Genomic DNA, 27,432 nt, shown 5'->3' with positions numbered 1-27,432 from the left:
CAAGGACAAGGAGAACCCATGTGTACTGGGACTGGCAGGAGCAGGGCTGCTCATTCCAGTTCATTTCAGAGATGTTAAACCAGCTACATCACATTGAGTCACCTGTATATTCACGTGAGAGTGACAAATGCATGTTAAATGTGAGTGAGAGGAAAAGTTAACTCTGAGAAAGTAACAAAAAAAAGGATATTCCATCTATTAGATGTTGCCGCTGCTCTGAGGACAGCGAGGAAAAGTTTGTGGAAGCAAATCTCAGAACTTCATTTAAAGCGATGACGTTTCTCCCTCCTTCCATCCACCTGTCCCCCCTCTCTCGCTCAATTCCCTGTGTCCTCCCCTCCCCCCCCCTCCCCCGTTCCCCTCTTCCTGTCCTCCACTCACCCACTCTGTAGAGGGTCCAAGTGACATTTGGCTGTCCCCTGCCTCGAGGGGGTCCAGGAGATGCAGCCGTTTTTGGCAGGCGGGCACAGGGACGCCTAGGGGTCCTGACGGGGACTCCTGGACCGGGAAGAGAAAAAAAAAAAGAGTACACATCACTAAAATGCACCCCACTCTCGGGGTGCATCCGCAGACGCACAGCGGAGAGCTGACGGCGAACACGTGTAAACGCGTGCGTGCACAAGCGCTCGTGCACCGAGCAATCAAACGCACGCCACCAAGACACGGCGGACGGGGAACGTCCCCCCCCCCGGTGTGGAAAAGTGTGCTTAACAGTGAAAAGCCTGGGAACATCAGAGGAACTTCACAGGGATGGAAAGTAGCAAAAAATACAGATATTATTGCTAATAACTCCCAAAAGAAGGACTTGAGATGCAGAGTTCTGGTTGAGACGGACATGTGTGTGTTTTTTGGCTGAGCCGTAATTACCTGCTGGTCGCAGATGTTTCCCCGCCATTGTTGCATGGATGGAGGGATGGATGGATGGAGGGATGGATGGAGGGATGGGTGGACGGAGAGGTCAAACACAAGAGGGCCAAACTTCTGCAAACAAGCAAAGAAACGCTCCCTCCATTAGTCCACCCCTTATTTGGATGTTTTGTTCACCCGATCTTTCATTCACCTCTTTCAACCCATTATCAAGCCAACCCTTTTATATTTGTACCTTGAGTGTTGATAGGTGGGAATAATTATGTGTGTGTGTGTGTGTGTGTGTGTCTGATCCCCTCCAGGGGTGAATTGTTATGGATGCCGTTCTGTTGAAATTACTGTTATTTGTTTCCTTTAAAACAAGCTAATTGCAGCATAGCAGAATGCTGTGTGTGTGTGTGTGTGTGTGTGTGTGTGTGTGTGTGTGTGTGTGTGTGTGTGTGTGTGTGTGTGTGTGTGTGTGCGTGAACTTGTTTGCTTCCTTGTTTATTATTATTTGTTTGTGTCGCATTGCAGACCCCGCTGCTTTCTTTAGCATGGACGCATTTTTCACTCCGCCGTGGAAACTCATTGTGTCGCAGCTGTCGGGCAGTAATTTGACTTTTTTTTTTTTTTCAAAGCATCAATAAAAAGAAGAAAAAAAAAGGAAATTATCTGCACATAAATTGTATAACAATTCACCCGGTGAAAATGATTCATTAAGCGTTTTGGGTGATTTTATCCCACAGTCTTGTTAAGTGCTGCAATCATTCCCTCCACGGTGATGTCTCCTTTCAAGTATTATTCCTGCAAATTATGACTCCATATTTCTACATTTCTATCCCGAGAGGATGCCTTTCCCGTCATCAGTGACAATAAAGATGAACTGCATGTATTTCACGTCACTAAAATGGACGTTTTCCGACTCCTTTACGTTCCCTCGTCCATCCAAACACGTGACACACATTTCCATATCGCCGCCGCGCCCGGAGCCTCTGCCAGAGAGATGCTCAATAAACAGGTAGAAACACTGCCAGAGGATAATAAGCTGCTCGTATTTGATGTATTGTTGACGGAGATATTTAGAAAAACCTGATGATGCATGGAGAAAGTTTTGCAGATGGAAGTTAGTGCCGCCGTGAATGCTGGGAAAGAAAGAAGGCCGCCGGTGTTAAGTGAGTGTCACAGTTAAGTGGGACATCTCAGACAGACAGGCCCCGTCCTCTCACAGGGCCCTTTGTCTGCCAGGCAGGTGAGCCAGTGTCTCTTTATCTGTCTCTCTCTCTCCCTCACACACACACACACCTCTGCCAGCTCCTTCACGCCCCCCCGTGCCAGGTACGTCTACGTCCCGTCTTTGTGTGCGAATGAAAGCGCAGTCAGATCTGACGAGGAAGAAAATACACACATGCATTCTCACGGGGGGGGGGGGGGGGGGAGAAGAGGAGGACGAGAGGAGGAGAGGGAGACGAAGAGGTGGCCTCGCCTTCCCTCTCATCCCTCAATCCAACACCTCCTTTCGTTCGCTTCCATTCGTGGCGTCAGTTCTTCCTTTTTTTTTTTTCCGTTTCGTGCCGTTCCATGCGCTGCCGTCTCCGCTCTTCCCCCCGTCCTCCCTTTCTTTGCGCTCCATCTTTTTTTTTCTTCTCCCCCATCGCAGCGTTTTCTCTTTCTTTCCCATCCCATCCTCTCTTCCCTCCATCGCCTCGTTCCAGTTTCCCAAGTGCTTGGAACGGGGGGGGGGGGGCTGTCGCTGCTCCGGTCACTGCTCGGGGAGTGCGGCGAGCTGAAGTCGGCCCCGGCGTAGAAGAACATCACACGCACACACTTGAACAAACAAACAAACAGAAAAACGAGGGGCGCCTTTCTCTTGCTCCAATTTCAATTGTGTCTTGTGTGCGTCTCTACCTCCTCCAGATCCCCGACGCTTATCTGTGCACGCAGCCGAGAAACGCTCCACCAGAACTGGTCTGACATCATACGTATCCCAACAGCGAGCGTCGGGGAGATAAGCTCGCCGGCTCCTATCTCAATCGGCTGCTCGCCGCCGCGGGCCAAGCAAAGTTCAGCGCGGCGGAACTGTTCAAACCTCCGTTGTTGTCGCATAAAACAGAAAACTCATTCTGGCCTCGAGGACAATGTGGAAGATTTGAAAGAACACAGGAAATGACATTCTGAGCAGGAAACACTAACTTTCCCCGTTTGCTGACGACTTCTATCTCTATATGATTGACCCCCCAAAAGAAAAGGTTCAACTGTTTCCTTCTTTCAGCTTTAATCCATCCGTGTGTGTGTGTGTGTGTGTGTGTGATCTTTAAGATCTGCAGGTTCAAACGACTACCTCTCACCACGCCTTGCTACTGAACTCACCGAGAGGTCGCCGAGACACCCGAGTGTGTGTGTGTGTGTGTGTGAGCCGACTCCCTGATCTCCTGCTCTAATACCCCGAGGACCTTTGGTTCCTTAACTGTAGGAGGTCCGAAGCAACCAGCCCACACACACACACACATAAAAACACACACACACATCTTCAGAGGATATCAAAGATTAGACATCAATCGCTCTCACCTCTTGAAGTCTTGAGGAACGAGCACCTCGTGTGAAAGGTCAGCGAGCGCCTGGAGAGCGACGACGGAATCAATATGCACCGACGGAGGCGACGAAGAGGAGGAGCGACGGGTGGAAGAGCAACAACGAGGATGGCGGCTGTTCCATTATCATGTTATTTCACTCGGGTATCAGATTCGAGAAGATCGAGAACAAACAAGCTTGTTTTTATGAAGCAACAATACTTTTACCGCTCAAAAGTTTCTGCATCCGGGGGAAAGGAATAGTAATGTTGAGATGAAGGAAGAGGAGGGGTGAGGAAGAGGAGGGAGATGAAGGAGACGAGAGGAGTCTTTAATGTGCGGGTCTTGTAAGGTCAGACGGGAGGCTGTGGAGGAGGAAAGGTTACGGGGAAAGGTTAGCATTATTTATTTAATCACTGATCCGTCAGACGCAGCACGCACACACACACACACACACACATACACACACATCCTGTCACGTACACACACTTATTATCTCCCATTCACCTTAATCTTCAGTGGGATTAAAGGAAAGATCCACACAAGATGAAGGAGAGGAACTACAGCGTCTGACGTAGAAATAGAGTAGATTCACTCGCAGTAACTGAACTGAACCGAAACAATGACATATTGAGGACATCATCATCCAAAAACAAGCCATTAATATTAATGTTGAGTTCCTGCATTTCCATTGTTGGATCTGGAAGCTTTCGCCTTAACTTGGTTGGACAACCGTGGAACGTACCAACCGCTGTCAACCCCCCCCCGCCCGCAACTTCCCAAGGTGTTTCTGGCCCCGATTCCCCGTTGGGTTTGATACCCGGCGTGAAGCTGACGTTCCCTGGAACGCGTAAAGAGAGCGCCCGGAAGACTAAAGAGAATAGGAGAGCGCCGCGTTTGTGCATTGCTAAAAGAACACTCATGAAATATGGAAGACTTTGGAATAGTCAATGTAATTAATGTTAGCGCTGTCACACACACACACACACACCTTATCGGGGCAGAGGCGGAGGGTCGGGGAGATGGATGGAAAGGATGACGGGACGATGAAAGTGCCACGCTGCCGTCTGTGGCGGAGAATGCCCCGAGGCAAGATTTAACAGAGGGAAGAGAGGAAGTGAAGGATGGAAAAAAGGGGACGCCAAAACAGGAAAAAAAAAAAGGTGTCTCAGTGACAACGCCAACCCCGGCACCGTGGCCTCCCCCCCTTCTCATCCCTCCTTGCTCCAGGCCTCGCTAGCCCTTTGCAGGGAGCGACCTTGGTGGCCGCTCGGCTGGTGTGAACACGCAAGGAACGGCCATATGGGCGAGAGAATCAAGGAGGGATCTAATCCTTGATTTGTCTCCGCGCCCCCCCCCTCCTCCCCTCCTCTCTGTCACCCACATACACCGTCTGGGCTACATATGTGCTCCTTCACCCCTATCTCTTGGCTGGGGCCGGGGCCAGTGCCCCTGCCACCTTACCCAGGGCAAGGGCTGCATATGTTGGGGAGGTGGGCGCTGCGGAGGGGGGGCGATGGGCAGCAGATGGCTGAGCCCTAAGGCCTCCGCCGGTGTGGCCGGTGGTGAGTGCGTATGCATGCGGTGGGGGTGGGACGTAGGTGTGTGTGTGTGTGTGTGTGTGTGTGTGTGTGTGTGTGGGCTTTCTGCTTGGAAGGATGGACGGAGGAGCACCAGTGCAGAAGAACTTCTTCTGGTCCCGGAGAAATCACCTTCATCATTCTTACCCAACATATTTCATGCTGAATTTCAATGCCATAGGAATCTAAAAAGGAAGCTAAATCCTGTATAAAAAATGTCCTCCGACCATCATTTAAATGTCTTTCTACAGAAGGCGTGAGAGGAATTGCTCACGATTAATACGCGCATGTTTTGTTGCGAGGAATCTATGAAAACGAAATACGTTCAATGGCTTTTTGATGAAATTTCTCATTAAAAGTCACTTAAATCATCTAAATCATTTATTGACAATTGATTTCTTATTTGATTTGCATATCTGTGTGCAGCCGTGTGTGTGTGTGTGTGTAACGCTCCTGGCATCCCGTCTTCATGCTGCCCTCCGAGGAGGCGAGGGAAACGTCCACGCCGCCCCGACCTCGCACGCCGGGACGGAGATACGGAGATATCAGTTTTGTCCTTCAACTCTCCCACAATCCCCCTCTCCTGCACCATGACGGCGTCCCGAAGACGCTCGCAGGTATGACACAGCTGCCACGCTCTGAATCACACACACACACACACACACACACCTTGCAGGTATGGGCCGGTTGCCATGCTCTAGATAATAGGCTGTTGAGGGTGCAGCTTGTTAGCCAGCCACAGCTGACATACCAGACACACACACACACACACACACACACACACACACACTAGCTGGCGGAGCCAAGAACTGAACCGAGTGCAACCTCGGATGCAATGACGACTTCATCTCTTTTCCCTGCAGCTCTCTCTTCCTACATTCCTTTTCGTCCTTCTTTTCTGACATTTAATTGCTTCCTCCGAACCTCCTCGTCCCCGTTTCACGTCCCCCCCCACCCTCGTCTTCATCACGTCCACGTGCCTCTCAGACAGATGGGTCGGCCTGCTGCTCCTGATGTTTCTATTAAAATGACATTACCGGCCGTAAAAAGCGCGCGTCGCGTCGTCCAGCAGCCCCATTCATAACCATTTAGCCCGCACCTGTTTGCCAGCAAGGTGTGTGTGTGTGTGTGCATTTGTGTGTGACGGAGACATTTCAGAAGGTGCTGACTGTACTCAACTCACACCTTCGTCATGCACACACACACACACACGCCCCACAGACTCCCAGAAGGTCATCCCCTCTGAGAGTGTCTGTTTGAAGTAAGGTCTCCTGTCAGCTCGTCTGGTGACGCTTCTCACACACACATGCAGATTTGTCTCTTTAAAGTAGGGGTTTCTCACACACACACACACACATACATACATTGTGTGGACTTCCTGTAAGTGTGCGGGGAGGAGGCGCCACAGGCCGTCCTGGTAATGGATACTAATGGCCCTGGGCAGGCCTCCGTGGAGCAGGGGCGTGGAGTCGTCTGTTTGACCCCCATCCTGCTGCCCTCGCTCTAGGGGAGGGGAGGGCCTGAGGGGCGGGAGGCGCGGCGGGGGGGCGGGTCACCATCAGCATGCATAGCACGCAACATAAACACACATGGCTCGCAGTCTGAGTGACAGCGGAGGCATGCGGGGCGGCACACAGCGGGCTTACAAAAGCCATGATTACAGGAGAACAAGTGCGTCTACTTGATACGGAGAACGGCTCATATCTGCGGCGCATTCAGAGGAAAACCACTCTTCCAAATCATTTTTTTTTTCTCCCTCCGAAGTGTCATTCATCAATAAAACGGAGACGGACACAGAAGCAACGCGTTCCTGCAGCTACACCTGCTGCAAAGAGGCCACTTGTTGTTTTTCATGCCATAACTGGTAAAAAAACACACACACACACAAGCCGCCGGGAACAAAGAGACAAACGCGTCGAGTGTGAATCGTCTCATACGTGTAAGTAGCTTGATGTGAGAGCGTTTCAAGGATGAGGAAATCTCAAACTTCTTTTTTTTTTTCCCAAGTCATTAAAGGGATAGTTCGGGCGTTTTGAAGTGTGTGTTACGTACGTGTGTGTTTTCTCATTCTGTCTCCAAGTAGGTGAATGTCAGAAAGAGAGGGAGCGGTGGAGGTGAACAGGGCTCTCAGGGGAGAGGCGACCTTTGGGTTCGCAGTCAGGGGGACAACAAAAAGGGGAGGGAGGGAGGGAAGGGGGAGGCAGAGGAAGTCGAGGAATGGAAAGGTGTAAAACAAGACGATGAGAGGGGAGATTAACAGCATTATGATATTTCATATTGAGGTTTCACAGTGATTCCTATGAGCACCTTTTAACCTGCCGTGTCTTCAAAATGTATGTTGTATTAGAGTCTGACCAATATATCGGCGGGCCGATATTATCGGCCGATTTTAGGCATTTTCCAAACTATCGGTATCTGCATTTATAATGGCCGATAAATTAATTTTTAAAAATAAAATAAAATAAAAACGGACGAAACACCCTCATAGAACTTAACAGAATTTGTCTCCAGTCTTGTTCTAAGTTATATTTATGAAGGTTACCAAGTCTTTTAATACTGGTAACTCTGTGTTATTGTGTTTTTGTTCAAAGGAAGTTTTATATCTTAAGTTTGTACATTTTATTTATCAGATTTTCAATATATTTTGATGTTCCTCTGTTACATTGTAACAAGTTTATTTTTAAACCGCATTATCATATTATTTTAGTGAAGACTCATAAATAACTACAAATTATAGTTATAAGTTAATGTTTTGTTACGCGTTTCTGAAATAAAAAAAATAAAAAAATATCGCCGATATATCGGAATATCCGATTTTGTATCGGTATCGGCCTTCGAAATCCTTTATCGGTCGGGCTTTATGTTGTATTACAATCCATATCTTCAAAGGCTGTTTGCTGATTTATAGAACATTTAATTCCTAAAACCAGATTCAAACAAAGAGATCCCCCAAATCATTCCAATAATAGATCCCAGACAGGATTCCCCGGCGTTGACTGTACAAGGCGGCCCCCGGTGCATCATGGTCCTCCACAGCAGGGACGGCGTTGTGCCTTCACTCATCAGCGTGGCCACATTCAGATCAATGTCTCCTCTCCACAGGCGGCTGCCACAGCTCATAAGGCCGACGCCCCTCGCCTTCCCGGAGGTCACGTTGGAGGAGAACAAAAAGTGGCAGCTTCTCTCTTTGACTCCTCTCTCCCCGTCTTCATCCCTCGCTCCCGTCCTCCGAGTCCCTCTCTCCGTCGTCCAGCCCTCCGACTCCCGCTCGCTCCCTCCGTCTCCCAGCGTGGCGGGCAGACATCGGTAGCCCTGGGGAAGTGCTTCGCCGTGGGAAGGAGCCTTGGCTTTAAGTGGCTCTAAGTGGCTCTCGCTGTTTGTCTCTTTAGTTGTTTATTTTCTCCTTCGCTCGCCGCGGGCAGGGAGGAGAGAGGGACACTTAGCGTCGGAGAAACCACAGCGCGGGGCCAGGCGGGGAGGTTTAATGGCGCTCAGTCGCCCGCCGAGTTCACTTGCGAGGGAGGCAAAGTGCAAAAAGCCTGCGGAACTTTTACCATGATGATTGTGTGTGTGTGTGTGTGTGTCACTCCATCATTAGGAACGTTATGAATCATCAGCGGGGCCTGTCGGTGTAATTACAGTGCGTGTGCACGTGTGTGTGCGTTCGTATCGACGGAGCCGAAAGGTCCAGGTATGACCTTTCTAAGATGACATTATTTGCCATTGATTTTGCCTCTGTTTTGCTGTTTTGTCTCACTGGGGACTAACTGTGCCAACAATCACACCGCATTGTTCTGCTTTTAAAGACAAACAGCTCCCCTCATGAAAAAGGTGAAACTGTTTTTTGTGTTTTTTTTGGTCAATGCCTCAAATCCTGCCTGAACATTTTGAAGCAGAAACACAACAAAGGCTGAGTTTTTTTGTCCAAACTCGACCCCAAACTCTACGTTATGAGCTCCAAACATATTAATAGTGTATGAAGGAATATTCCTTTATGATCAAATTAAATAAAACTCCATTAAATGACCATTAAAATCCCTCCAACGACTGTACCTTCTCTAGGATTCTGGACTGGCATGACATTTTGGAGTTGATCCCTTGAGGAATTAGAGCGGCTAAGCCCCGCCCCCCACATAACTACGGCATAGCAACCACAAACGGCGACTTCCTTCAACGTGAGGTGGGTCACATGGCTTCCCGGCTTTGAAAGTAACTTTACTTGTTTGGCGGTTCGCGTTCCAGTCAAACATTTAGGGGTTAAATGTCTCGGCGTGAGCCGTGATGTCACGCAGAAAAAGCGCCCGGCGAGCATGTGTTTGTTTAAACGTGTGTGTTTCCAAGAAGCTAAGCGAGTGCATCTTAGTGTGTAATGCGTGCGAGGCCGGGGCAGATGCACGGCGGGAATATCAGAGCTCTCTTAAATACTCACCTCACACACACACACACACACACACACACACACACACACACACACACACACACACACACAAAGTGACCATGCTAATGAGGATTACCTGCATGGCCTCACATTGCACTTCTCGTCCGACCGCAAACACACACACTTGTGCAGTCGCTCATCTGTCCTCATCCATCCTCCCCCATCACTCTTTCTTGTTGTCATCCTTGTTTTCTCTCTCTCTCTCTATCCACACACACACACACACACACACACACACACACACCGTGTCCTCGCCGCCTCAACTTGAGCAGCAAATGAACACAATTAACCACGGCTCCACAAACACACACTGGGGTATTGTTCTGCTCACACTCACTCAGACCTTAATCTGGTGCTCCGGAGGGACCCTGTGTGTGTGTGTGTGTGTGTGTGTGTGTGTGTGTGTGTGTGAAGGCAGTCGAGGGGAAGCGCTGCAGAGCCCAGCTGACAGAAGGGGCTTCCAGGCCTTTTTCCCCTCAGAGGTTTCCACGACGATGCTCAGCTCCTCGCGCCTTAGTCCTTGCTGCGCTCGCCTCAGTGCCCACACACACACACACACACACACACACACACACACACACACACACACACACACACACTCTTTGAGCAATGGCCCATTCGGCTAGAATGCATTTGAAACACACACACAGAGTCACAGCCTTCGGTCAGAGCCAGATGTTATGGGGTGAACAAAGGCATTGACTCACAAGTTACTGTTCTCAACAGCAGGTTGGGCCTCAGGTCATTATTAGCACACACACACACACTCCTTCACACACACACTGAGCCCCGCTCACTACACTGCACCCCGCTCGCCGTCTCTTCCCCTTGAGCAGGCGTGTGCGCCGCCTGCCTAATTAGACGGCAGGTGTCCGCCTGACAAGATTTCTTGCAAGAACACCTACACAAGTGGCTGCCTAATGACCGGCCTTTAAGATGCCTGCCGGGCCCCGTTCCAGAGGAGCGGGGTGACTCGGCAGCCAGCCGCTCCGCTCCGTGGCTCCAGGCCAGCCGCCGCACTCACACCGGCGTCCCGCGGCGCGTGGCGTTCAGCATCAGCACCGTCCCGGGCCCGAGCTTGAGATGCACGGCGGCTCCCGGCGACGATAAACGAGTGTCCTTTTAAACCCGATTAACATTGTTGTTTCAACAAACCGCCGAAGATAAGGAGGAATCATTTCAATTGAATGGTTTTTGGGGCTCCGAGCGGGGAAAACACTGCAGTGATGACTCCACAAACAGCAGAACCGCTCCTCCGCAGATGCTCGGCCGTCATAAAAATATCTAACTAGTGGAAACTAGAACACCAGCCTGTTTGTTATTACAGAAACTCTAATTACAAACTCATATCATGAATTTTAGTGGCATACGGCTCACCGCTTTGAGCGTAATTGACGTTTTTTACGTGATTTTGTGAGACATTAACGTTAACAATGTGATATAAAGCAGGAGATATGCACATTGATGTGATATTAATGTCAAATTATCTAATCTATTTACACTAAGGAATACAGAAATTCAGAATCAAAGAAAAAATAAACACACGGTGATCTTTCTGATTAAAAAAAAATATGATAAAGTAAAATTATGTTACGAATGCAAGCGTTTATTCAGATTAAAAGCTTTTTTTTTATCATGAGCTCTTTTTCTGCCCTCCTGTGAGTGACAACGAGACGAGCTGAACCCCGTGAAGCACCGCAGTGGCATTTGGAGTGGACGCACACACACACACACACACACACACACACACACACACACGCACACACACAATGTCATTACCATCGCTGCATCGAGCCAGAACTCAATCTCAAAGTGCACCAGATGTGCTCGCTCGTGCAATTATTCCAGCAAAGACATTGGCTCAGATGTATTTATGTGTGTGTGTGTGTGTGTGTGTGTGTGTGTGTACATACGGTCTTGTTAGAGCTGTAAATGTCTTCCATTTGAGCTGCTGGCTGACCTTCTAGCTCTGATTTTTCATGTTTAGCCTTTCCCGGCGTTCTCACCTTTCCTGCCAAGACAACTGCAGTTTATCCGTCTCTCTTTCACTCTATTATTTTTTTTTATTTTTGTGTGTGTGTGTGTGTTTCGACATCTTCCTCTCCCTTTTCATCTAAATCACCTGGTTGATCATTTATTTACTTTCCTGACTCCCTCACTGCATGATGCATTAAAAAAAAGATGCTAAATATATAAAAATGCATATTTACTGTGTAGGTGCGGATGTTGTTTCCAGGTCCACACACACACACACGCGCGCGCTGGTTAGCGTGTCCGTTAGCCGCCTCACCTCCCCGTTCCCTTCACTTGGCGTGACAACGGTGCCAGCTTTGTTTGGGTAAATTGCTGCAGAGTCATTTGCATATGTCTGTTCTGTGCTTTACAAGTTCACATTGTTTTTCATCAGAAAAAAAAATATGCTAATGCGTCTGTGGCGCGGTGAACACGTGTGTGTGACTGCAGCGTGTGTGTTGAGGGTGACAGAGGTGAGAGCATGTGTCGCATTAACGCTCACTGCAACTATTATCCCCATTTGCATGAGTCGGCGTGCCGCCGCCGAGCTGGAGTGCATCTTCATTACCCCCGATGATGGATCTTGTGCGGGAGCTGGTTGTTTTGGCGAGGATGGTCAGACGTTACGTTTTCTGACCCGAGACGAGCTGTGAGAAGAATTCCCAGCGTGCCCCTGGGCGTTGGTGTCGGGGGGAGCGTTGACCTCCGTGTTACCGGAGATTACGGGGGCATTAGTCGGGGTAAACAACCATTTTTCTGCCTTTACAAACAAACAAAAAGGAGAGGAGGAGATGGGATTACAACAGAAAATCCCAAACGTGATGATATGATGAACTCAAAAGTTTCCGCATCGCTTACAAACGTCTATTCTTCTCTTCCACTCTCCCTCCATCATGCCTCCCTCCCTGTCTCTCCCTAAGTGTCTCCTTTCTCCTCCTCTGTGCCTCCAATTAAATGCGTAGGCGTTTTATCCTATGATTAGTATCTTGGTTGTTCAGTGGGCAGGCTCATTATCTATGCACCCCGTTAGTAAAAGCCTTAACGATGCCTAACGAGACGTCTAATCAGACTGGTTTTAGCCACAAAGGGCTAATTGCAGCTGTTGCTTCTGTCCTCGGCGAGGCTGGGAGAGGCAACGGGAAAATGTGTTTGGATTGTTGGGTCATTTTTACAAAACGCACACACGCGACACAAAGAGAAACACACACAGCATTACCGGTGGTTTCAGTGTGATGTGTGTCTCACAGAGGGGAGTCTCTCCGTGGCTACTTGTCATCACAGAGCTGCAGGCTTGACATGATGGGATGACGAAGAGGCCCGAGAGAGGCTCAGGTAGCTGCACACACACACACACACACACACACACACACACACACGCCTCATTGGAGGGTGGTACAGGAAGCACAATGGAGTTCTGAGTGCGTGTTTGTGTGTCTGCACGTGTTCACATCTCTTTGTTGATGTTTTCTCTGATTCCGTGCCAGCATCGCATCCATCTGTTTCCATGACACACACACGCACACACACACACACACACACACACACACACACACGCGTACAGGTAATGACTTTTGTACATTTTAAATCAAACCAATAGTGACTAATTTCGCTCGCACACATCTGTGCCGTTGTTTCCTTTTAGTTGCGAAAACAGTATTCTGTACTTTCCTCCAAACCACACACACACACACACACACACACACACACACACACACACACACACACACACACACACACACACACACACAGTCACACATTTGTACTACATTGAGGGTCCAGACCCATCATAAAAACAATTTTACTTCACTTTCATTAAAACGCTAAGAAATTAGAAATATGCAAATACTAAAACCTGCCAAAAAGACATGAATGTGGAAATACAATAACAAAATAAAATAAAAAAATAAAAGGAAATTACCAGCATTTATATGTGGTTTTGAATGCAGTCCTAAATAAAAAATAATGCTTCGAATGTGACAGAATAGAATACCAAATATCCACTTTAAAATATAAATGTCGTTTTATTGTTTTAGTTCATTTTATCCTTTTCTTTTTCCAAGAAAGTGTCATAAAGACAAAATGATACTTGGAGGTAAGAACAAGTTTCTATTATATATTATTTGTGACAAAGTATCTCCATCACCTGTCTCCCCTGTTGGTATTTGTCTTTTACTACATTTCATCTTCTGTTGAATCGTCAAGTTGTAGTGGCCGTGTGTGACCAGTAGGTGGGGACATGTTCAGTCATCTGACCACCTCTCTCCTCCTGCTGCTCTATTCAGATACTTTTCCTTAAATTCACCATCAAATGTCTGATTTTCCAATAGGTTTAAATAATCAAACAGCCCTTTTTAGACGTCGGCACTTTTTTCGTGTTCAAGTCACATCTTTTTTACTAAAATGTTAAGTTTAATGTTGTTGAGTGAATAGAAATGTAGTTCTTTAATTTTATTTGTCCTGCCTGAGAGCGCTGATCAGATGGCATCTCTCTCTCTCTCTATGTGTGTGTGTGTGTGTGTGTGTGTGTGTGTGTGTTGTTCAGTTCAGTAAGTATGTCTACGTGTGTGTGTTGACCTGATAATCTGTGTGCTTTATAGAGTGCTGTTCACACATCGGTGTTCACTCCGATCCCAAACCCAAACACAGCTTCCCCCCTTCCTTTATCAACCCACACACACACACACACACACACGCACACGCACACACACACACACACACACACACACTTTGATTCATAATGGTGCTTCATATTCTAGTAAATCTCAGTTTTTCTGGATTCATTTCCATAGCTTGACCCATCTCTCTCCATCTCTCTCTCTCTCTCTCTCTCTCTGTGTGTGGCTGTCTCTCTCTCTCTCCCTCCCTCCCCCCAGAGGCCAGTTGTGCTGATCACACACCCTGCATCCCGCACGGAGCCCAAACTCAAACACAGATTCTTTATCGGAGAACACACTCCCCCATAATCCCCCGGATCACTCCACCTGTGAGTGTGGGCGATCCCCTGTTTGTGTGTCCTGTGTTAATTCTCGTTAAATACGGCACTGTAGGAATTATCTAGAAGAGTGTTCTTCGTTTTTAGTGAGTAAAAATGTTCTGTGTTTTGGGGGATCTCCCAAGACAAAGGACCCCACAGGGGAGGGTCCAGAGTGATTCACAGACCCTGAATCTACAAGCATGTTGTTGCACCTCAACCAGAACCGGGGAAACCGGGCCCTCTTCTGGAGCCAGACCCGGGCCGTATCCGGTCTCCCAAAACAGCAGGTACTGCCAGGTGTGGGAGGAGTCAGAGAGGCTGAAAGATCTGGCAAACCCAGAAGATGACTTGGAAAGGGAAAGCAGGACTTGGGGGATCCAAAGGATGAGGCCCGCCTTGAGATGCTGAAGCCTCTGGACTTTCTGGGCTGGATTCTGGCCACGTCTTCGGCTTTCACAAATCAGAAATAAGTGAATTAAGGCGAAGCCAGTCGATCACAGCATCGTTACATAAGTTCCAGTTTTGAGCCGCGTTGATGAGAGTCGATTAAATGGGGCGCACCGAGGTTTCCTTGTTGATGTCAATTACATCTTTAATTAGTGCATGTGTAATGTAAATACAGTCTGTTTTGATTGCTCCTGCGCCTCCTGTCCCACGGTAAAAACAGATTTTCTCCCTCATTAGGCAGTCACTCCTTCAAGTGCCTCCTTCCCCCAGGACCTGCCCTGGACGAGCCCGTGTGTGTGTGTGTGTGTGTGTGTGTGTGTGTGTGTGTGTGTGTGTGTGAGCAAAAAAAGAGGGGACATATGGATCCATATGTAAAAGTGCTATTAAGATTTTTTTTTAAACATAAAAATGGACTCAAATTGGAAGGAAATTACCGTAAAAATTAACAAATTGTTCACATTTTTTGTGCTTTTTTTCCCCCTCATTGATGCATCTTTTATCTCGCCCAGGAAATGAGAAAAAGCATGTAATCACGACTTCTTTTATGCGTCCCAGTCTCCTGACCTATTCTCTCCAGTCAAACTCCGGAGGCTCCTTCAGCTGCTGCCATTGTCGAAGATGTCATTATTTATGTCTCGCCATTATTCCCGCGGCCCCGCGTGTGAATGCTGAGGCACATGAAAGGAACAGCGCCGTTTGAATAAGTGAGGCTGAAATGTCCCTCAAAAGCCGTGAAAAGACAGGATTTAGTTGTCCAAGAGTTCGGAGGGGCTTTGATTAGAACACGAGCGGGACGCGTGGGCCGCCGCCGCCGTCTTCACGTGATGTAGGCGTGCGAGTGTGCTCAATGCGTGCTCGCCACATCAACCATTAACGGCCTTTCAAAAGAGAGTTTCTGGTTAAGTACAGAAAGAAAGGTCGTGCAGAATGTTTTGAGAGCAGGGAAAGGGAAAGTCAGCGAGGAAAAACAAGGGAGGGATGCCATGTGTTGCACACCTGAGCCCCTGAGCAAAAGGAGGGAGAGTCGTATGAGGATGAGGAGGTGGAGGAGGAGGAGGAGGAAGGGGGGGATGATGGGAGGGAATCAGTTCCACTACACGCTCATTACCACCTATTCATCTGGAAGACATCTCTGCACAGATCCAGTCCTGGCTAACTCTCACTGCCCCGGTGTGTGTTCATGTGTTACTGTGTGCATTTATGTAGGTCTTCCTTTGTCCCTCTTCCATTCCTTATAAGATAAATAGCTCCATAACGGCCCCATATGTACATTTTCCCTGCCTGGCCTTTTCAAGCCATGACTTCCTTCCCTTACTTTGAAGGCCGTGACACAATTGAATCCCTTTAGCATGAAAAAACACGAGTGGTGGCGTCTTCTTCGGGCAAATGGCGGGAGCGTACATTACAAGGCCAATCTGGACCATTTGCTATGAAATGTTGCATTGAATACGCGTCTTAAGACACAAAAGACCCCTCAAGCACACAGAAAATGAATGAGAGTCCTCATATAATACATATAAGTGCTGGATGCTTAGTGGTAAAGCAAGCATCTATATTTTGGATCTACTTTTTCTCTATGAAGCGTGAAAAGAAAGACGTCAAACATCCTTCCAGAGCGGCCAGAAGCACGGACATGAATCACACCTTTGTTCCGCTCCGTAAATCTGTCCCGGCGCTCTCTTGTCCGCCCCGTTTATGTGCCGACATCTTTGCATCGGGGCGGCCGTGTGGAGGTGCAGCTGGCAGCCTCGCAGACAGGTGGGCAGGCAGCGCTTCCCCTTCCAAAGAGTCGTAGCCTCGCAAATGTTCCCTCCCTCCCCCGGCCTTCCCTCTCGCTCCTCCCCCCCCCGCGCTGCCTTCCTTCTCGTCTCGTTAGCTGCTGTGTTTTGTGTTTTTTTTTTTTAATGCTCCGTCCCAATCTGGAGGGACATATGCACTCGCACATTTCCCACCCCCCCCCCCTCTCGTTTGGGCTCCTAAGAAACTGTCCTCCACATAAACACCGCAAATTAGGGAGACCAAATGGCCTTTTATGAATTCTTCTGTCGCCGAAAAACAATTTCAAATGGCCGCTTTTATTTCCTCTCTGATGTACATCTGTTAATGGAAATAAACAACGGCGGGAGCGTGCGGCTGGACTTCCCTGCATCCAACGTGGCGGCGAGGAGACGAGGAGGCTCTTTGCACGGATGATGGAGTGGACTTCCTTCCCCAAACAGAGCTAAAAGACACACACAATGTCACCCCACCAGCTTGAGCATTTGTCCGTATGAGTGTGTGTGTGTGGCGGACTACCGTGCCAGAGCCCTCTGCCCCTCGCTCCATCTGCTGAAGCCCCCCAGGCTGGACCAAGGTCACTTCTCTCCTCTCCTTCACTCTGGATGTAGATCTGAGTGCACATTTTACTGCACATGCGCTGCTGTGTGTGTGTGTGTGTGTGTGTGTGTGTGTGTGTGTGTGTGATCTATTTGTATTATTAAGGTTTATGACTACTCGTAAGCATCAGAAGCTTCCTAGAGCGTTCGTTTTAGTCACCCCGACGTGCTGCTTGGGTGGGGCTTCCGCGACCCGACGACCTCATGGGAAACCACACGCTGGCGGATCAACGCCCGCGTGTTCCGATGAATAGGAAAAACCCAAATCTGCAGCCGGCAATTACCACCAATTATCATAATCTACCAACATTTTGAATCGCAATATCTTGTTAGCGGAGCAAACACGTCAGACGGGAAAAACCGGTCCCGAAACCTCCAGACAACGCACACCCAGAAACCCACAAACACACACGGGGCGGAAACCAAACATTGACAGAGCGCTGCTCCTTCTCTCGGTCTTAAGACGGGTTTTTTTTCCTTTCTTTTCCCTCCAGAGGGAACAGACTGGGCACGCTGCCAGACGCTGAAGTCCACTTAGCGGCTAATAGCTCACATAAGCACTGCACACACACACACACACAACGACTATTACAGCATGTACACACAGACATGATAAGTATTACACCAAATAAAAACAAACAATCAGGTGTGTTTTAGCATCACTTTAGTAGGATGTACTCGCAGGGACGAGGGAATATAAAAGAAACTAATGGAAAACAAGCTTAGACGCCGAACCTCCGGTTCTCCTTTAGAACCTATGAGGTATGGTGACGTGTTTATTAGTAGTATTTATTAAGATGAACTCCTGATCTTCTCTCGCTTTGTGTCGAGCCGAAGTCGCAGATTCATTGACGTTTTGTTTTTTCCGAGAATAAAAAATAAAGTGGATTTTTGTTTTTGAAGAAACTGATGCGGGGTTAAAGGGTCATTTCGCAGTTTTCCAAGAAGAAAATGTTAATATTCGCATCCATCCGTTTAGTCGTATGTTTAAAGTGAGTGTTAAAGGTGTTAAAGGTTGGAGTCGACAATGACAAACCAGAGAGGAGCCAGAGGTTGAGCTCTTTTTGTGTTTTCTAATTAATCCACTCACAGCACCAGCACCAAGTAACAGCCTTTTTGCAGCGCCGACGCTATTAAAACATGAAAAGCTCGTAAAAAAAAAAAAGACCTTCAGGTCAAAAGGGAACGTAGCATGTAATGTGTGTGTGTTTGTTTAGACACAGTGTGTGTCTCAAGGTGAGACTATCTCCCCTCTAATCTGCTGTGTCTTCAAGGTGGACTGCTGATTGGTCGATACACACACACACACACATTTTAAATATAAAAACTGACCGCTTGTGCAGATTAACCTTCCAGCCATATTTAACGTAATTAATTCCTATGGTGGTATTTTCCTTCCTGACGTTTATAAATACTATTAAAAAAAAAAACTAATTGATATTTCTGGAGGTCGCTGAGCTTTAGTCCAACTTCCAGAGTATTATGTTCCCAATGCGAGGATGTGTGGCTACATTATGATCTCTTCTTTTATCCCCGCCACCCGCCTGAAGCCTTTGTCAGGTCCGAGTGTCGATGGGACAAAAGTCACGCGTAGAAACGTACACAACCTTCTCAAAGGCGGTTTTTAAAATCACCGTAAATGGGGTTGCTATCATTATGAATTAAACGCTGATTGAGTTTTTTTTAATGACATCATCTGCATTTAAATAGTTTCTTGTAAGCCTGGTTTTCACTGTTTTTCAATGTAAATAATAAAAAAAAGGTGTTTTATTCTGCTTTTTAGAGATCTCAAGAATTACAGCGCTGCATAAAACTGAAAAATGATTTCCTGATGATGTCCAATCAACGAGGGCAGTCTGCATAAGGCTTGTTAAAAGTCAATTAACATGACCTGGACCCCCCACTAAAACGTTTCCCCCTCGATCCAGACCGAATGAACCGGACCGGGCCGTGACCCTGACATCCAGATGTGCGTTCACGAGTCAAAAAACGGAGACGAACACGAGCGACCTGCGGAGATCTCAAACCCTCAGACACACCAATCTAGAGAAACACACACACACACACACACACACACACACAGAAATGTCACCTTACTCTTGCAAGCTGTTAGCCAAGCGCTTCCATGCCAAACCACCCTGCCCCACTGGAACGTGGGTTGAGTGTGTGTGTGTGTGTGTGTGTGTGTGTGTGTGTGTGTCCGTTGGACAGCCCTTTAAAGTAGAGAGTTGCCCGAGGCGGAGTAGGTTGAGCGCACGAAGACAGGCAGATAATGGAGGGGCATCTGTGTGCCAAGGACTGTACCTCAAAGTCACACACACACACACACACACACACACACACACACACACACACACACACACACACACTGGTGCATGCAAACAATCACACACACACACGTGACCACCTGAAACACACACACATCCCTGGCCGTACTCATTTCCTGTCCTTGTGTGCTTCTATTTATCATTTCTACATTTATCTGAAAGCTTTTTCCAAGATGTCTCTCTCTCTTTTATTCTCTGAACTCCATCTCTTTTCTCTCTCTCTCGTGCTCGCTCTCTCTATCTCCCATTCTCGTTCGCCCCTCCCTCTCTCCACTCATGTCATATCTCCCTTCAATTTCACATATCTTGAATTAGCTGCAGATAGCCTTAAGTACCCCGCAGTCCACTTCAGATAGGCCCCCTATTCCCCCGATGGCCAGATACACAGTGTGTGTGGGGTGAGGACGGGCGATGTTGTGGAGGACACACACACACACACACACACACACACACACACACACACACACACACACACTCAGAGGGCTTAATATGGACTTAATATGTGAACGTAAAGTATCAGAAGATCTTTTTATGTAGGTTGGACTGGAATGTTTTACCTTTTTTTAGGTAAAAAGCAACATTATGTGAGCGGGAAAGATGCACGGCTATTGCAGCAATTACAGTTCATGAAAGCATAATTTGGAAACCAATGTTGAACCATAAACAAGCTATAAATGCAGTTGTATGCGGGTCCCACATATGACACACATTTCCCTCTGAAAAGACAGATAACATACGGAAATAAAGTTCTTCAAAAATGTTTCAGAACAAAACACAAAACAATGGATAAATATAATGGGTATCATTCATCAGGAAACTGCATCTGTAAGTGGACCGACTCCCATATGGTTTGCATTAATACCGTCCACAAATCTGTAGAGTTTCAGTTCTGATGTGCGGATGAAATAAAAGGCCTTCTGCCATAATTGCCCGTCTGTTGAACAGCCTCCCGGTTTTTGATTCGGGAGAAAATACATTTTACGGCGTGCGTCTCCGTTGGATGTATGTTTATGTGCTGCCAATGTGCTCCCGAACACCTGCACTGAGCCGCCGAGTATCAGCCAAAACGCAGGTTTGATGAACACAAATTGAGGACTAGAGTTAATTCTCAAGAAAGCCCGTTTCTGAAAAAAACGTCTATCTCTTTGTGGGGATTTACAGGAAACGTTAGGGGACCCAGATATGAGCCATGCATGCACAAATGACTGTTAATGGATAAAATCTTCCTGAAGACGCATTCAAACCTCTTGAAATCCGCCACACAACCTGATGTATGTGCCATCTTTACTGCCAGTTGGAGCGCCCCCAACATGGACAGTAAACACCGACTCAGGTGTAGCCTCCAGGTTTGGACGAGAGCCGGGGAGAGAGACCTCCACACACAATATCGGCAGCAGACGCCTCATTATATTCTTAAATTCAGCTTTTAAGATTTTAATTAGCGCTAACACTGAGAATCCGAGCTCCTCATTTTCCCTCCTCCCTACTTTATCAGCCTTTTCTTTCTTTCTATAATTGCAATATCATGGGAGACTTTTTTCAAAGCACATGCATGCTCGATGACATTGACTTCAGGTCCTTTTTTTTTTTTGTGAGTCTGAATGTCTTCTCCTTCCTCGTCTGTCTCCCTCCTCTTCCTCACGTGCTCGTTTTTCATTGACTCCCTCTCTTATATTGCTTTTAGTGCCGCTCTCCTCCTTTGTTGCAGAACCTTTTCATCCGACTTCATCCACGACAACTTTATCCTCAGCTTTTGTCCCGCGCCGGCTGATACGCCGACATATCACACGGAGGGAAGGTCAGCACAAATATCATAAACCGCCATAAACCACTCCGCTCACTATTCAAGGCGCGTGCACGCACGCATTCCTTACGCCGTTTCATTTACCCGCCCGTCCCAACCTTGATTCCCATGGAGGAGCCGGGGGAAACAAAACGGTGGCTCCGCACGTCGCCGGGCCACCGCTACCCAGCATGCATCATTTAGAGGAGCGCTGCCATCAGCGTGCGGTGACAGGTGACCGCCGCGAGACACATTAAAGAGTAACAATAATGAGAGCGCGCTCTGCAGCTGCAATTAAACGTCGCTTTAAAAATGTAGCGCTTCAACTTTGGCGAGATGTCTTCCAGCTTCGCTTAAAGAACCACGACGATCACATGTAGAGCAATTATAAGGCCTGCAGTCAACCAGGAAACACAAAACGATCAATAAAGTTGGACGTCGCTCTGAATTATTTATCGGTTTAAATTTGAGTTGCAAAACCCTGCACCTAACGCCCATTCAGATCACAGAAAGAATCCTTTTATAGGTGAATTCAAGTCTCCCTCCTAGAATTTACATTCTGCTCAGTCCTTGCTATTCTCCTTTTATGGAAGCGATGCCCCGCCGACCTCTGGCCTTGTGCGTATACGTGTCTGTCAGTCTCGCAGCGCTCTATGAACATGCACGTGGCTTTGTCTCCCGCCGAGGAGAGCAGGGTGCATGCATTAATGCTTGTTTTTTTTTAGATTTCTTCCCTACCTGAGCGCGTCTTTTATTCATGCTGACCGTGACGGCCTAATATCTGCCTGTCAAACAACTTCCATTCACTCGGCTAACAGGCTGGAGACTGATAGGCTACTCAAGACACACACACACACACCTAGTGGGTGGCGAAGGAGCCACACTCGGCATTATGTACTGTTTCTGCTCCAATCAATTACTATTCATGTATTCCAAAGGAGGGAAATAAAGAGGTATTGTGTTCTTTTACAAGACTTGGTCTCCGTTTTATTCTCAGCTGTGTTCACTTATTTATCTTGTCTGTATCCCCCCTCCTCCTCCTCCATTTGTTTCATTACTTTACTCCCTCTGAGCTCTAGTGTATGCATGAGGTGTGTTCTGACAACTAGTGCGGCTTTTGTTCTCCACAAATCATTCTTCAAATTTAAACTACGGGGGGGCAATCAGGTCAATGCATATTTACGATTTATACCAAGCAGCTCTCAGTTGTTTCAAAGGCACAGATTTTCATTCCATTCTCACATCTACAGCCGGCAGCCGTTTGTTATTAATTCACGATCACATCATTATTTGAACGCAAACTATGTTTGTTTTCTAAATCTCACTTATTAACACTTCACCTCAAACCAGTGTGGAAAAAAAACTTAAATCTGCCCTATCTTTATTTTATTAAGGCAGAAAAAAACATATCTAGACTTCATTCACATTCAAGGAAACAAACAAATGTTAGTTATGAAGTTGATAGCCGCCGTATTCTCTGTGTGACCCTCTACATATAAAAAAAACAACTAAATCCAGCCACGATTTTGAAATCCCGCAGACTTTCACCCCCCAAAACTCCCGCTGCCCCGTCTTTCCACTCTATTGTGTCCCTGTAAAATATGTAGTAAAGCCTTGTAGTCCTAATAACATCCAATTTTAAGCCCTTCACATCCATTACCAACAATACAATTATCTCCCCTCTCTGCCCCTCTCTCTCTCACACACACACACACACACACACACACACACACACACACACACACACACACTCCATTAGCCTTGGGAGAGAACAATATGTAGTAGTGACATTGGTCTAAATGGACAGCTTCATGGTGTGTCTATGCGGTGGTATTGGGTGTGTGTACGTGAGAGGGATTACCCAGTTAGATCATTAAAAAAAAAGGGGGTCTGATCACGCTGCACTAGCTCATCACTAATCTAATGGCGGGAAGGCCTCCTCACAATTAAGTGTTAGTACGGTCAAAATGACATAAACAAGTTTGAAACATACCGAAGGTGCTTAAACGGCAAACAGACTCCGCCCATTTAACGCCCGAGCCCCGCCCCTTTAAAGAAAGCTGTCATTATTATGATGTGCGTACAAGACTGACATGGATGCATTAGTGGAATAATCCAATTATGACCAAAGGTGTCGCCAAACCCTCCAGGAAGGAGATCTAATCGTCTACGAATAGATGTTTTCTGTTCATCATCATCATCGTCATCGTCGTCCTCTCTTCTTCGACCTTTCCTCCTCCTCAGCGCCGACATAAGATCCCGCCCCCCTCTCTCTCTCCCCCCCTCCCTCCCCATTGTAAGAACCAACAAGTCTGGCAGACAGAAAGAGGTCAGACCTCTTATCCCGGCCTCATAATGGTTTCTGAAGAGCGGAGCACTGTGCATTGCAATAATTACCAAGCCGTCGGACAATAGACGCTGCATAATCAGTATGGAGATGTCTGCCTGTCTGTCTGTGCCTGGGCCAAACCCTCCCGCTTCCTTGGCGTACTCCTTTGTGGAGCTCTTTATGACTTCTCTGCTCCTCTTTAGCTCCTGTACTTCCTGTTTCTGCCTCCCTGCTCCTGTCTTCGTCCCCCCTCAGTGGAAAAAGAACCCAGACGTACTTCAATTCACAGCGGGGTCAAGAGTCGCCTTTGTTAGTGTGTGTTTATATATTTATATATATATCTGCAGGGTTGTGAGTGATTCTTTTGAATGTGTGTGCGTCTATCAGCAGGGTCGAGAGCAGTAAGTCAGCGTCTCTCGGCGCGGAGACCTCAGCAGCTCCGCACTCCAACCTCTTCAGCATCCGCGCTCCTCCTTAAACTCCCCCTTCAAAGTTAGTTTGCATGAATATTCTGCCGCTCCTTGTTCCAATGCTGCACCGAAGTTATGGCGCACTTGCGTTTATTTGAGTGAATTATTCAGAAGCGACGTCTCTGCATAATGATTCATGTTAATATTGCGCCGTTAATAAATCGGAGAGGAGGCCGAGGGTCTCAGGGTCGGGGGAGTCTTCACTGCTGGCAACTCTATTATTTTACTTTTCTTCATTTTTACGTTTCTATTGAACCAAGGATGATGGCTTGCCCAAGTTTAACCATAATATTACTTTATGCAAATTATTTTTGTCAAACTGTATTTAACAAGCAACTGAATGAGGCAGCAGAGTATTGTACGTATCAAAGGGAACATCACTAAAAAAGGAGTCAATTCTCAAGATTTCTGGACAAAACAAACTAATTTGGGGCGAGAAAATGAAAATTATGATGACATTTTAAAATGTGTTTTTGTATTTTAATCCATGTAAGGAGGCGGTCAGGAATAATGGGACTTTCACCCAGGAGAACACTGTTCTTGTCACATGAAGGTTATTTGCTCCTGAACATAACTTCACAGTGTTATCTTGATGTTTTTCCAGGATTTCCAGGTCTGACGAGGCCAACCGACTGGATCAAATTTTTTTTGTCAAACTGTATTTAACAAGCAACTGAACGAGGCAGCAGAGTATTGTACGTATCAAAGGGAACATCACTAAAAAAGGAGTCAATCCTCAAGATTTCTGGACAAAACAAACTAATTTGGGCCGAGAAAATTAAAATTATGATGAAACTATACTTTAAAATATGCGTCAAGGGAACATATATTTCTACCCGATTATGTTTTTGTATTTTAATCCACGTAAGGAGGCGATCTGGAATAATGGGACTTTCACCCAGGAGAACACTGTTCGTGTCACATGAAGGTTATTTGCTCCTGAACATAACTTCACAGTGTTATCTTGATGTTTTCCAGGATTTCCAGGTCTGACGAGGCCAACCGACTGGATCAAATTTTTTTTGTCAAACTGTATTTAACAAGCAACTAAACGAGGCAGCAGAGTATTATACGTATCAAAGGGAACATGGTGTCAAAAGTAGGAGCACAGAGAGCACGTCCTGTTCCACAATGAGCTTTTCTCTCTCAGCTGAGATTAAACTCCACCACCCAGATATAAATATGAAATTCAAAAACGTGAGAAAATTGAAGAATGTGTGAATTCTTGCAACCAAAAAAACGCAGGAACCAACTGTAACAAATTCTATCTCCATATATTCAATTCACAACTTGACCAGGAGGCAAAAAAATGATATTTTGTTGGAAGTGTTAATGAATTGTGGCAGAAATATGATCGCAATTTAGAAATAATTAAGTTGTACCCGAGGGATTAATATGAGGGCACGTTTTCTCTTGAGAGGGAAGGACGGCACTTAATTAAAGAAAACAAATGTGAATAAATAAAAACAAAAAAACTTTTCAAATCACGCTTTTCTTTAAAACTCTGGCCCACTATTTTTGTTTTCTATAGGGATTCCACACAAAGCACATCATTTTTTCTGAGAAGACATTAATAAAAGATGACCTCCGTCCAAACATTGGTTTCTTTCAGGCTGATCGAAGAGCAATTAAGGAATTTGTAAAGTAACATAAAAAAAAAAAAAAACGGATTCAACTATTTAAAGTTAGGCATCTTCCTTTAATTGAATTAGCGGCAAGGATTTAAAAAAAAAAGTTAATTAGTTTTTTTTTTTCATGCGTGTGGTGACTTTTTTTTTTTTTATCAGGCTGATACAATTTGCATAAAAGGCACAGATATGTCTGTTTAAGACCAAACCAAGGTCAGCACCTTTCCAATTCTCTGCACTGCCGGGGGTTTTGTTTCCGCGTATTCACCACTTCCTATTGTGAATTTGAACTTGAAATTTTCTTGAATACTAGCGGGGACGAGCAAGAGCGTGCATTAAGGGGTGTGTTGACGCCGGCAGGGAGGGAATCAAACACAATCCCACACTCTCATACTAACGCTTTACTACTGAGCGGATTTTTGTGATTTTTTTTCCCCCCAATTTGCATATGAGGTCGTTAATTTTCCTCCAAGCCGCGGACTTAATGAGCGGACGGCTGAGAAGCTGAACGGGATGCAAATAATAACATCCGATAATGCAGCGCAACAAAAGAAAGGGGAAGAGGCCTCCCCATTCACCGAGATGGGACTTGAGGTAAATATGCACAGTAATTATATATCAGCGCTATTTAATTATGAGGCTGCACAGCGAGCGGGGAAAGAAATGGAGATGGAGAGGAAGAAAGACGGACAGACAGAAACACACTGAATGAGACGCAACTGCATATAAATTAAACATTTGAAATAAAGACACAATGATCAGACATGGACATGCTATTGCACACATTATTTGCAAACACACACACATTTCGGGAGCATGTGTGCGACTTTAGCTCGATAACAAAGTAACCCCTCCAGGGAACGCCACTTATAAGAGATGAGAATCGTGAATAAAAGACAAATCAATAAACTCAAGGAAGAGCATTTTTATGTGTGTGTGTGTGTGTGTGTGTGTGCGCTAAGTTGTTATATCAACAGCATAAGCCAACAGGAGGCCACATCCATCCATATGGATTTACAAACTGACGTATAAATATGAAATATGACACAATATCTGGTTCTCTCTGGATATTGTTGAGTGTTTTATGTTGACAATCTTCCCTGAAGCATGAATCCTTATCAATAAATACAAGATGGACGTGATTCCGACAAAAGATTAGGGTTTCTGACAAAAGACTCATAAAATCCTGCACTTTTATGTTCATGTATGTAAAATGTCAAAAAAAAATAGCACAAACACACAAAAAGCTCTCTCCCATAACCAAGATATTACTATATCATTTCATAAAGAAGGGATGTGTGACGGCAAATTAAAAAAAAGTAATAGAAACCAATGCCTTTTCATACAGGATGCACTGATGAGACGAATAAACCGTCATTATGATATTCAAGGTTTCAGTTGCATTCATTCAGACACACTGGGTACTGGGTTTCTTTTTTAGCTGTCCCTGCCTTCACCGTACCTTATTAAAGTAATCCCACACAGGAAGGCAAGCTGGTACTGACTATGTACTGGAACTAATACACACCTGCATTAAAACCACACACACACACACACACACACACACACACACACACACACACACACACACACACACACACACACACACACAGGGCCTCTTCAAGCTTCAACCAGCGACCTACTTATGGTTT

General features: G+C 46.4%; 1 long non-coding RNA gene across 1 annotated transcript in view; it reads right to left on the bottom strand.

Annotated features, from left to right (window-relative positions):
- Window positions 1–359: 359 nt before the first annotated feature.
- LOC311009918 overlaps window positions 360–27,432 on the bottom strand; it is a 53,950-nt gene continuing 26,877 nt past the window's right edge. Inside the window, exons 2-3 of the long non-coding RNA XR_014596711.1 lie at window positions 868–981; window positions 360–498 (exon numbers count right to left, since the gene is read on the bottom strand). This is a non-coding gene — a long non-coding RNA (uncharacterized lncRNA). The remainder of the gene's footprint in view (window positions 499–867; window positions 982–27,432) is intronic.

Source organism: Eutrigla gurnardus (genome assembly GCF_963514095.1).
Source record: "Eutrigla gurnardus genome assembly, chromosome: 24".
Classification (NCBI taxonomy): domain Eukaryota; kingdom Metazoa; phylum Chordata; class Actinopteri; order Perciformes; family Triglidae; genus Eutrigla; species Eutrigla gurnardus.
Note: the sequence above shows the minus strand (reverse complement) of the source record. Positions and strands in the feature narration are given on the sequence as shown.